General features: G+C 40.3%; 1 protein-coding gene across 1 annotated transcript in view; it reads right to left on the reverse strand.

The window, feature by feature from the left end:
• The window catches only part of zmiz1 (zinc finger MIZ-type containing 1), a 98,384-nt gene extending 95,524 nt beyond the window's left edge, over nt 1-2,860 (reverse strand). The window contains exon 1 of the mRNA XM_004080409.4: nt 2,614-2,860. The gene's annotated coding sequence lies outside the window, so the exon portion shown is untranslated. The remainder of the gene's footprint in view (nt 1-2,613) is intronic.
• Between the last annotated feature and the right edge of the window lie 7,990 nt (nt 2,861-10,850).

Raw genomic sequence — 10,850 nt, forward strand, 5'->3', positions numbered from 1 at the left:
AGAACTGGTCCCTGAATTTAACTAAAATTTGGTTTTTAATTGTTAATTTGCTCTTTTTTTAATAACTTTTACTACACAATAATATAATATGCTTCCAGATTGAATAAACGTAAAGATTAAAGAAGGGATTTAAGCCTTTTTTTGCCTGCAGGTCTGATCACAATTAATGATTTCAATTTGATTAATTTACTAACTGCACTTCAATACAAAACTTTATTCCCCTTTTTGTTCCATTGGTTGATATGTTGGTATAGTCTGAGAAAATATTTGAAGTCCACCATCTCCCAAATAAGTTGTACATCACACAAATAAGCAATCAATCGAACTGCAGACAGCCTAGCTTGTTTAATAACCCTTCACGCAGTTTCTTGAAAGTAACATCAAATGCAGATTGTTTTAAAGCCGAATGTTATAGGATTTCTTGTGATTTGACTGCTCCAGTTGCACATTGACACACTTTCTGCGAGTTCGCCCTGTGCGCATTCAAAATAGCCGCACCAGCAGAGTGATTCATTCCAAGAATTTATTCCATGAGGCAAAGACAACACAAAAAGGACCTTGAGTAAAACCTACACACAACCTCCCACAGCCTCTGACCAAGAAGGAAGGGCATTTTTTTTTCCTGTTAGAGCCCCTAACAGAACCTCAGGAGCTGCTCACCAAAAGTGGAATTCTCCAGCTGAATTAGAACCATTAGAAAACATCTCCAAGCCCTGCTCACTTCAACACATGTGCATTTACAGCATAGTCCTTGTGATTCACAAAAACTGTTTATCTGTAAACTTCCAGAGTGTAAACTTGTGCCGTGTAGTATTTTGAGACAAAGCGGCGTCAAGTAGACGATATTTCCAGCAGATACTTTGGACACACCAGCTCTGGGTTTCCTCGCAGGCTGGCCAGCAGTGCTTCAGGAGGTAATGAGGCCTCTTGTGTGTCCTCTCTGATCTGAGAGTTGAATAATTTCCCATGTGGCACAGCCATTTCCAGCTTCCGCCTGTACTTTCTCCCCCCACATCAGGTAGGCGGAACAGAGAAGGCAGAAAATCTCCACCCTTGCAGCGACAACGTGTTGCCATCATCAGTCCGCAGAACCACACACAGACAGAAGGAGAGAAGGAAGTTTTCTTTAGGAGGAAAACAAGCAAAAGATTTGCTTTTTCATTTTAAGTATTTATCTATTAATTATTTTTGTTTCTTAACTAACGTGGTGTCAAAAGCCACTGTTTTGTCCATGCTCACACTGTGTCGGGTGCTGTTGCTTTTTGGTGGGAAAGTGGGAGTTAATCAATGGTCTACTTTGCAGCAACCCAGACACACGTGTTGGGATGCGGATCGCCGTTTCAATGTGTCTTTTGTTTGCCGGCTGGTGTTTCGACATCCTCAACTTGAATAGAAGAAGGTCAGCCTGGTGGGGTCTGTCCCATGCTTATTCAGGAGCCCAACCTGGGGCCCCACAGAGGTGGGGAGACAGGGGGGGGGCAGAGAATCCCCTCTCCTCAGCCCCCACAACACTACACTGAATCCTTAATAAATCCCATCAGAGGCACAGTTTACGTTGCCATTGCACTTTATTTAATCATCTGTCATTAAATGCTTTTGAGCTTGGAGCAGAAAACCGTCAAGACACCAGGATGGTTTTTTTTAAAACAACAGGGAAACAGGGATAAAAACAAACCAGTGCAGCTGATTTTGCCACAGCTGTTTTACATGAGATCCAAACAGCTGGATGGAATAGAGGACAAGCTGCAGCATCTTAAAGGAGAGGGAACTTTTTTGAACACAAAGACCTCTCCTGATCTCTAAAAAACAAAAAGGAAAACACTTTCCCCACCTCGTTTTTACACATATTTTTAATTATGAGGTAGAATAATTTATATTAGCTTTGTAAGCTTCCTGAACAGCAAAAAAAAGTGATTACACTTTCATTTAAGAGCCCATCAAACAGTGATCCAACTGCTTCCATTTCCAGACAGCAGGAATTTAAGGAGTCAACTTGTAAAATACTTTTTTGAAAATCTGTGAAACAGCAATGACCTCCACTCCAGCAGCAAGATAACACCAGCCACTGAGATGAAGGCTTTTGCAATCTGACAGCAGTTGGTGCATTTTTCTGTCAAAGTTTGGAGTCCTGCTTGTGACATCTAGAAAATGCTCCTTGCACTGCAGTGACCGCTGTCTTCTCCATCGTTCTCCCTGCAGCAGCAGCAGCAGCAGCACTTGGTTTTAACAGCAAAGCCATGTGCTTTTCTTCTCGCACCACCAAAAAGGTGAAGAGCTTTCCACGCACACGCGTGCACGGTTCATTCACAGATGCAAGCAAGGCTGCAACAATGTCGCCTCCGACCGAGCCCCCCGACGCGTTATGGAGATCACCGCAGCACCTGCTCCTCCACCGACACGCGCAAGCCGGCTCCACAGCCCCGACGGCGGACTGGTCACTAAAACGGCTTACTATCGCCGTGCTCCGCGGTGTCACTTCAAGCGGTCCTTCTATTGTTGAGTAACAATCTGAGCCAGAGTGGAAACAAAACCTTCCCCAAACGGCAGCCTGGGCTGGCGAAGCCGCGACAGCCGAGGGAGACACCAAGCAAGGCTAAGTTTGCAGCTACTCACCGGGTAAGCAAGCGGAGAAAGTCCTCGGTAATAGTCGGTCCCGAATACCGTCCCCCCTCTCACTGAGAATGGCTTCAGCGTCAGCGGGTGAGTAACTGAATAGACTCAGAGAGAGCGCAGTAAGTTGAAGTGTCAAATTACATTGGCTATTCTACTGCCGAAGGGACCCGTTGCTTGGTGGCTGCCGACAAAATGTGTCGCGGATTCCACGTTTTTTATTTTCTGTAGCGTCTCCCGCGCGCTCAAGTTGTGCCGCTTAGCTTAACTGCTATCTGCATCTGGAGTCAAAGTGACCGCATTAAGTTCACGTTTTATGAGATAAACACAAAATAAAACGAAAAAATTAAAGGTAATGTAATATTTTATATATTAGCTTGCATAATAAATTAATAAACAATATAATTACTTGGTGCCTTAAACTACTGTCAGCATTTTTTACTCAAAAAATTAGGTTAAAGGTGTAATAATAACTGTTGGGAGTGTAATGACGTATTCCTATGAGCGCACTCGCGCGCTCCTCCTCGCGCCCGACTCCACCCTCCGTGTTTTGCGGCTCGCCGCTCTCTGATGGAGAGCTCTGAATAACAAAGACATGTTTGAGAGCAGCGGCAGCAGCAGCAGCAGCAGCAGGCTGGGCTGAGCGCTGACGTCAAGAAGCCAAGACTGTGCCAAGCAGCATCCAGACTCCACGCGCTCACTCGCGCGCGCGCTGACCTGCAGCCTCTGCTCTCCATGACCTGCTTGTAAGCAGTCATGTCAGAAGTTAGAAACCCGTCGGTCTGTTTCTGCCTCGATCGACTCTTTCGAAGTTGGTATTGGGGTCAGCGTGGAGTTAACCCACTCAGAGGCGCTTTTATTAGAAGTGATCACACGATACACGCATGTCAGTGTGTCTGGAGTCCTCCCCCTCCCTGTACACCCACCCCAGCTGTCTAAACTTAGAGGGAGGGATGGACCGGGACAATAGACGCCATTTGTCCTGCTAAAAGGTGGCAGGAAGAACCGACTGTCCCAAGCTCTGCAAATTAGCCAATGCAAATGATTCCCTCTAGCAGAGATTAGAAAATTTTTTGGAAATTGATTCACAACAGGATACAAAAGGAGAGTTGATTCCATGATGCCAGAGCCCCATAAACTTTTATTGAGCTGTTAATTGCAATAAAAGTTCCTCCTGTTAAGTATGTGAGTGTTGCGAGGTGCAGCATGAAAGGAACACATTAGCAGGGAAAGAGACAGTTTTCAAATACCTTTGGCAACAAAACCAAAGTGATAATTTGATGTAGTTTAATTATTAAAGAGTCATTGAATGAAATTTAACAAACTATTTTGCAAAGCTTTTCCAGTTTACAAAAAAAAATTGTGTTTAAATTTTTTACATTTCAACCATTTTAATGTAGAAAATTATAAAGAATTATTTCCAATTTCCAGTGGTTCCGCATTTGTAAGGAACGAGCATTTGAGAAATGAGCAGCAAAGTTAAGTATGTGGGTTACACCCCTGAACAATTATCCAATTCTTTTCTGCCATTGTCAAACAGCAGAAATTGATTAACACCCCCCCCCACCCCACACACACGTACACACATACACACTAACACAAACGAACGCACACAGCTGTTGTTAATAGAAAATAAATCACATTGACTTTAAATGGTTTTTTTGGTGTAAATTGGCCTCTTTAACATTGGAATCAATCTGGATTGTGTAATCTGCCTCCAATGGCCTTTTGAAGAACTGCAACATTGGGTTTTTTTGTGGATTTGCTAACACTCAGAAATAGAAAATTGGGGACTTGTACAGCAAATTTTGACTTTAAATCAGCTTAAATCTTTAACTTGTGAGCTTTAACTCCTCTGATGAAAATAACTGTTTATGCCAGGGGTCCCCAAATCCAGGCCTCGGGGGCCAATGTCCTTCATGTTTGCAACCAACTTGCCATTGAAGCTCCTTTTTGGCTAAACACACCTGATCAAAGGAATCAGCAGCAAATAAGGTAGGGTTTCTGAAAAACCAGCAGGATACCGGCCCTCGAAGCCTGGATTTGGGGACCCCTGGTTTATGCAATTAACATAATTACAGCAGATTCTGAAGCGGAGAAAAGTAGCCTTGCAGTAAAATGTAACCATTGTATGAGAACTGGAAAGAATGACTCCTCCGTCTCACGTTCTAAATATCTGCTGGCTCCAATTAACCAAATCCCATATACTTTCCCATATACTATTGAGATAAACAGCTATTACTCTGTCATTAATTAAAAATAAAAAAACATTCTTGCTTTGCTACCTTTTTATAAACAAGTTCTTGCCAATGCTATTTTTTTTCTTTTTTCTTTATTGCAAGTTACTCAAGTTATAAACTGGGCAGCCAGGTGCCTCATTAAAAGTTGTCTCGGGTCGAACATTTGAAACGTTGACTCAAGTGTTGACTCAAACGGACTTAGACCAAGCACTGCTTACTGGCGTCGTCTGGTTCCAACATGCCGGTTTCTGTATCGTGAAAAAATGTCTAACAGAATCAGAAGTCTTGTGGTGGTTTCACGTTCACTCAGTACGTTTCTCATATAAAGTCAATTTATGCAACACTTAACAGTAGTGAAGTGCTTAGGCAATCAATCCAAATCGGATGCTGTCGCGGAGAAAAGCGACTTTGCGTCATCACGCAACACTTTACATTAGTAATATGCCGCTAATATGAAAAGTCGCTTTTATCTGAGTCAGAATCAGCTGATTCAAGTTGATCGCATAAATGATTGAAAAATTACGGTATATGTCAAAGAGTGAGGGGTTTCTTAGGTATTGCCAGCGACATCTCTGGTGTTAATGGATTAGGTAAAAGAATGGGACTTAAGTGCTAAAAGGGTCTGGCCTCCTCAGGGTGTCGCCTTCTTGGGATTTCCATACTTTGACGTCATCAGTTATATGGAATTTGGCATTCAGCTTACTCCCCAAACTACTAACCGTTTGCAAACACTCGGTTGAAGTTGTGTCATCATACAGACCCTATTCAGATCAGTCAAACATCCCAAGGGACTGTTTTGGAGCAGATACCCAAAGACTGTTGCAGAGCCCAGCTCTTAAAGGTACCACATAATGCACCTAGTTTGCAAAACCTGGTAGACCAAAGCCAGAGTCAATGGCAATAAAAGTGCAAAAACTTGTTGCAGTTGCATCTGAGCTTTCCTACATTGAAAGATTACCAACAAGCATTAGTACTAATTGTAGTGTTGTTTACAAAAAGGAAACTGTAAAACTGGACAAGCATTTTACCACAAACAATCATTTTCACTGTAGTTTAAATGTGCCATCATTGATTTTATAGGGTGAAAATATTACAAGTGTTAAGAAAGAGACACAAAACAGTGGAGGCTTGCAGTTAATAGATTACAAGAATCAAGACGCACAAGTGTTCTGAAGAGCATTCTGTAAATGGGACAAAGTGGGGGGATTGTGCAAGTTGTTTTAGGCTCCGATGACTTTAGTGGATCATTCCACCAACTCAAAAAAAAAAAAATGTGTGATGACAGTCTGCACTCAGAAAGCACAGGAATGACAGGAACAGATGTTCTTCTGATGAACACAAAGTGCCTCCACATCTTTGAAGCTATTAATGATTAAAGGTTTGGAAAATTATGCATTACTCTTCTGATGTCAGCACCAAAAACATGTGGAACTGTTGTGAAAATTACTTTTTTTTTTAAAGCGTGCCAGATTAGTTTAAAGTCCCACTCCAATCATTTTTTAATCTATTGTAAAAGTGCTCCCAGTGATCCTTAAATAATGATTACGATTTTTATGCAAAATGGGGGTAAAAAGCAATAATTTTAGGACATAGTTCCTGCAGAATGGCAGTAATTCAACAGAAATTCGCCTCTGAGTCAGACAGGACTGTTGGCGTGGAGTAAGCCCACCATCTCTTTGTTTACACTCTCTGGCGCTACTTTACAACCCCTCATAACCCCAACCTGTCGTTAGCGGTACAACAAATATGGCGAGCAGTATCAAAGCTATTTAGCCATATAGTTTTGAGCCAGATACCAGCTCGGACGAGGAAAACGAAGACGGACATGGATGTGTTTGTCTGCAAGTGGATGCATCAGAATGGAGCGGAGGAGAGGGCTTATAGCCCCCCAATTGTAGTTTGTACGTAACAACTGCTCCTGATTCACCGCGATTTGAATAAAGAAATACTCAGATACAGAGTTTAATCTTAATTTTCTTTATAAATGTCCTCCATCATGAGAAAAACACTACAAGAACATGTTAAAAACACCCTAAACACAATTTTCCATGGAGTGGGTCTTTAAATGCTGCTATTAATTAAACATTGACCACAGAGTTGGATTTTTCACACCTGATTGTTTCTGATCAAATAATCTAAAATGGATTTTATGCCAACAAGCCGTTTTACCCTGTTTTCTACATACATCTAATTTAAAAGCAACTTTTTGATTTTAACTGATCACCTTTTGAAACAATAAGGTAAAAAAATGTAACAAAAATAAATTTCAAATTTACTAAAACTAAAGAATAATCTTTTTTTTTCCATGTAAGTATAAGGAGTATGTCTTTTTGAGCTTGTCACTTCTGGCCTCTGGAATTTTGACCTATTCCTAAAGGCCAAACTTCTCCATTTCCTTTAAGCTGGATGGGTTCTTCAGCCATACCGCACTTCTTTAATCATACTAACGGATTTTATTTTTTACTTGGAGGGGTCTTTAAAAATAACTTGTCAAATGTCAAATTGCAAGAGTGCTGCAACGTGAGGCTTCATGTGTGCTGTTAACTTGAAGGTTCATTCATTTGAAATCTCTCATGAAAGTCGGAAACTTTGACTACATACATACTGATAAAAACTCACGGTGTTGGTCATTTAAACTTATTTATGAGCCGTTTTTGGCAGTTTTTTAAATAAAAAAAGGCCCATCGGACCCGTAACTCAAAAATCAAATAGCCTTTCTTCCTGAGGCTGGGTTTCTGTGATGCACCCCTGCTGTGGACAGAAATGATGATCCACTGACAAAAAGGTGGAATTTTCTGTATGACGAGTGGGTCAAGAAGACCCAGTCAAACACGGTGTCAAGAGATATGTTTAACAATTATTTGCAAAGGAAGTAACCTTCTTTATGACTAACCACCGGATGTTGTGAGTCTGTTTGCTAACATCTTCACAATTAACTTGTGTGAATTAAAGCTCCTAGACAAATACAAATTCACTAGGGATTTTTAAAAGATATCTTGTCTATTTTATCATCCTTATTTTTAAGGGAGGAAATTTGTTTGTGTCTCAGTTCAGCCTTCTTCAGCTTTGTTTAATTTAATAGTTAACAGCTACTGTATGAAAGCACTATTATGTCTTTAAGTGAAGATTGGATCAGAGAAAAGCTTGTGTAAACTGTCTAATTTTTTTATTTTACCATGGCAAAAAGGACTTATTAGGGAAAAGCGATAACTTCAAGCAGCCCAACATGCTTTAATTGTGTTTAATTATGTAGTAAACACAGCTAATGAATGAAAATGTGTGAAAGTCAGCTGCAAATGATCTTCGTTTATTTACTTATTCTTTGCCTCCTCACATTTGTTTTTATGTGTTATACAGGTTTGGGCTTAATCAGGTCAAAGCTGATCTGAGTTTGGAAAGCATGACAAATTAAAGTAAAAGGAAAATGTGTTTTGTCAGTCTATTATCACTTCATTCTTGTAATGTTTTTGAAATGCAGTGAGACTGCACTTCTTCCGGAAAGTCAAGTTTATTTTAGTCCACATATGTTTACCATTCCCTCATTTCAAGTGGTTTTCTCCGAAGCTACGTTCACACTGCCCTCTGCAACGCATCCTCAAGAAACCACTTTCAATGAAAAGCGTTTCTACGACCGTTTTCTGGCTCTATATACAAAGAACAACGGCCATTGAACACACTTTGAAAGTCAAACCAGGTGGTACTTTGACCAATCAAAGACGTACATTATATCCGAATTCCCACCCTACTCCCTAACGACTAAAAAACTATATGGTGCGGGACTATCTAGTGCCCTGGATTTTAAAAGCAATTCGGACACCATGCTTAATACTTTTTTTTTTTTTTAATACGGCGAATATGACATCATCGATTTCATAAAGTTAAAATCTCATTGATATGAGCGTTTTGCAACGACCATTTATGAATCCACTGTGTTCTGAAAATAAAAATATTGATATTTTATTTAAAAAATACATTTTCTTTGCAAAAATTCTCCAAATGCAACTATATTCGCCAATCTAGTGAGCATTGATGCACACTGGTTTTTCGCAGAGACTTCTGGGAAATTTCTTGGGCACTTGAATCTGGAATCGTAGATTCGGACAGCACTACAAAATGGTGAACGCACTAAATAGTGCACTATGTAGTGACTATTGAAGGAGCCTCAGTCTTGGTATTGACGTGTGGATGGTGTGCGCTTTAATTCACGGTTTGAAACTGGTTGGAAATTTGATCATGGAGGAGAGATTAACAGTTGTGGTTTGTGCCAGGTCAGAATTATATGACATAGAGGGTGTATCCAACTTTCTTTACTACTCACTACATAGTGCACTATATATTGAGTTCGATATTTTGTAGTGCTGTCCAAATCTACAATTCCAAAATTGAGCCCTAGAAATTTTCCAGAAATCTCTGCGAAAAAACAAGGTTTATAGATGAGCACTAGATTGGCAAATATAGACCACAATGAATTGCGTTTGAACATTTTTTGCGAACTAATGAATTTAAATTTATTTTTTTATAAACCATCAATGTTTCCATCATTTGAACACTGTGTACCCGTAAATAGAAGTCATAAAACACTCATATCAATAAGTCGTCATACTGGACATTAAAAAAATAACAGTAGTGAGTACTAAATAGTCCCGCACTATATCGTTTTCTGTAGTTAGGGATTGAGAGGAATTCAGACATGGCCCAAGTCTTTCGTGTATCGGAATAGAGCTGTGAAAGAAAAAGCCTGGAGAAAGATTTGCGCAGCTTCGACATCTCGCACCAGGCCTCTTCCAACCAGTGGCGGTTTTTGATATGGGCGATGTGGGCGGTCGCCCAGGGCGGCACTTAATAGGGGGCGGCATTTGCAGTGCCTGAGGCGTTACACATAATGTGCTACATACTATATTCAAAGAGGAAGCTTGGAGCTTTTAATTTGAAATTGTTTCAGCAGCCGACACTTAGTGCATTTAGTTTGACACATCAGACTCTTAAGAATGTCTTCCTCCTATTTGCTCTTCACACTTATGGTGCAAAAAAAAAAAAAAAAAAAGAATACCTCAGAGTGAAACAACGTAAAACAGGCACATGAAAAGGAATTAGGCAGAACAAACACCCGTGCTCAACCCAATTTCGAAAAAAGCAGGCAATGGAGATTATTTCCCACAATTCTTTGCTCCGACACAGCATACCCGATGCGCACGTGACCACCGCCCTCTGCTGCAAGACGCTTGCGGCCACACCTCTTTGCGGTAGTCTTTGGAACATAAGTCAAAAAACTCGAGAGGGGAGCGCAACTCGCCGGTGGCTGAATCACACTAACAGGTGATTGGGAGTCTTTTTCTATCTGACAATCAACTCTGGGCCGCAGCTGCGCCTCCCGTCATAGAGACGGAGCCGCGTGTGTCAGAGGGAAGGGGAGGGGGAGGGGGGGGATGAGATCAGACCATTTTTTTAGGATTGAGTTTTTTTGGAGGATTTCTGCTGTTGGTGTTGCACAAATTTAGGGAAATGCCAAATATTTTTGGAGTAATCCCACTGATGAGTTCTAAGATTTAGTCTTTAATGTTTTATAAGACCTAAACATATTAATCACAATAAGTTTTATTTTTTAGATCTAATCCCTCTGATATGTTTCACAAAGACACACAGGACGTCACACATTAAGAAATTATTGCTAAAAATGAAGCAGGAGTCCAGCTCTAAAAAAAATGCTCTAAAAAATGATGAAAGAGCAAAAAAAATGGAATTATTTGATATATAATTTCTTATTAATATTTCCAGGCTTTCTTTGTTTTTTGTCCTGCAGCATGTTCATATTTGTATAATTTTGACAGAATATATTTATATGGAGAACAAAATATTACAAGTTATTTAAGGTTTAACTTGTGTTCCTGTTTTTATTCATATTTATGTTCAAAAAGTTCAGTTTAAAAGGTTTAAAAGTTTAGCTTTAGTGTGTTCAGTAAACATTTATCTTCTTCGGCCCAAAACCTTAAGCGTGTTTTT

Source organism: Oryzias latipes, chromosome 19 (assembly GCF_002234675.1).
Source record: "Oryzias latipes chromosome 19, ASM223467v1".
Classification (NCBI taxonomy): domain Eukaryota; kingdom Metazoa; phylum Chordata; class Actinopteri; order Beloniformes; family Adrianichthyidae; genus Oryzias; species Oryzias latipes.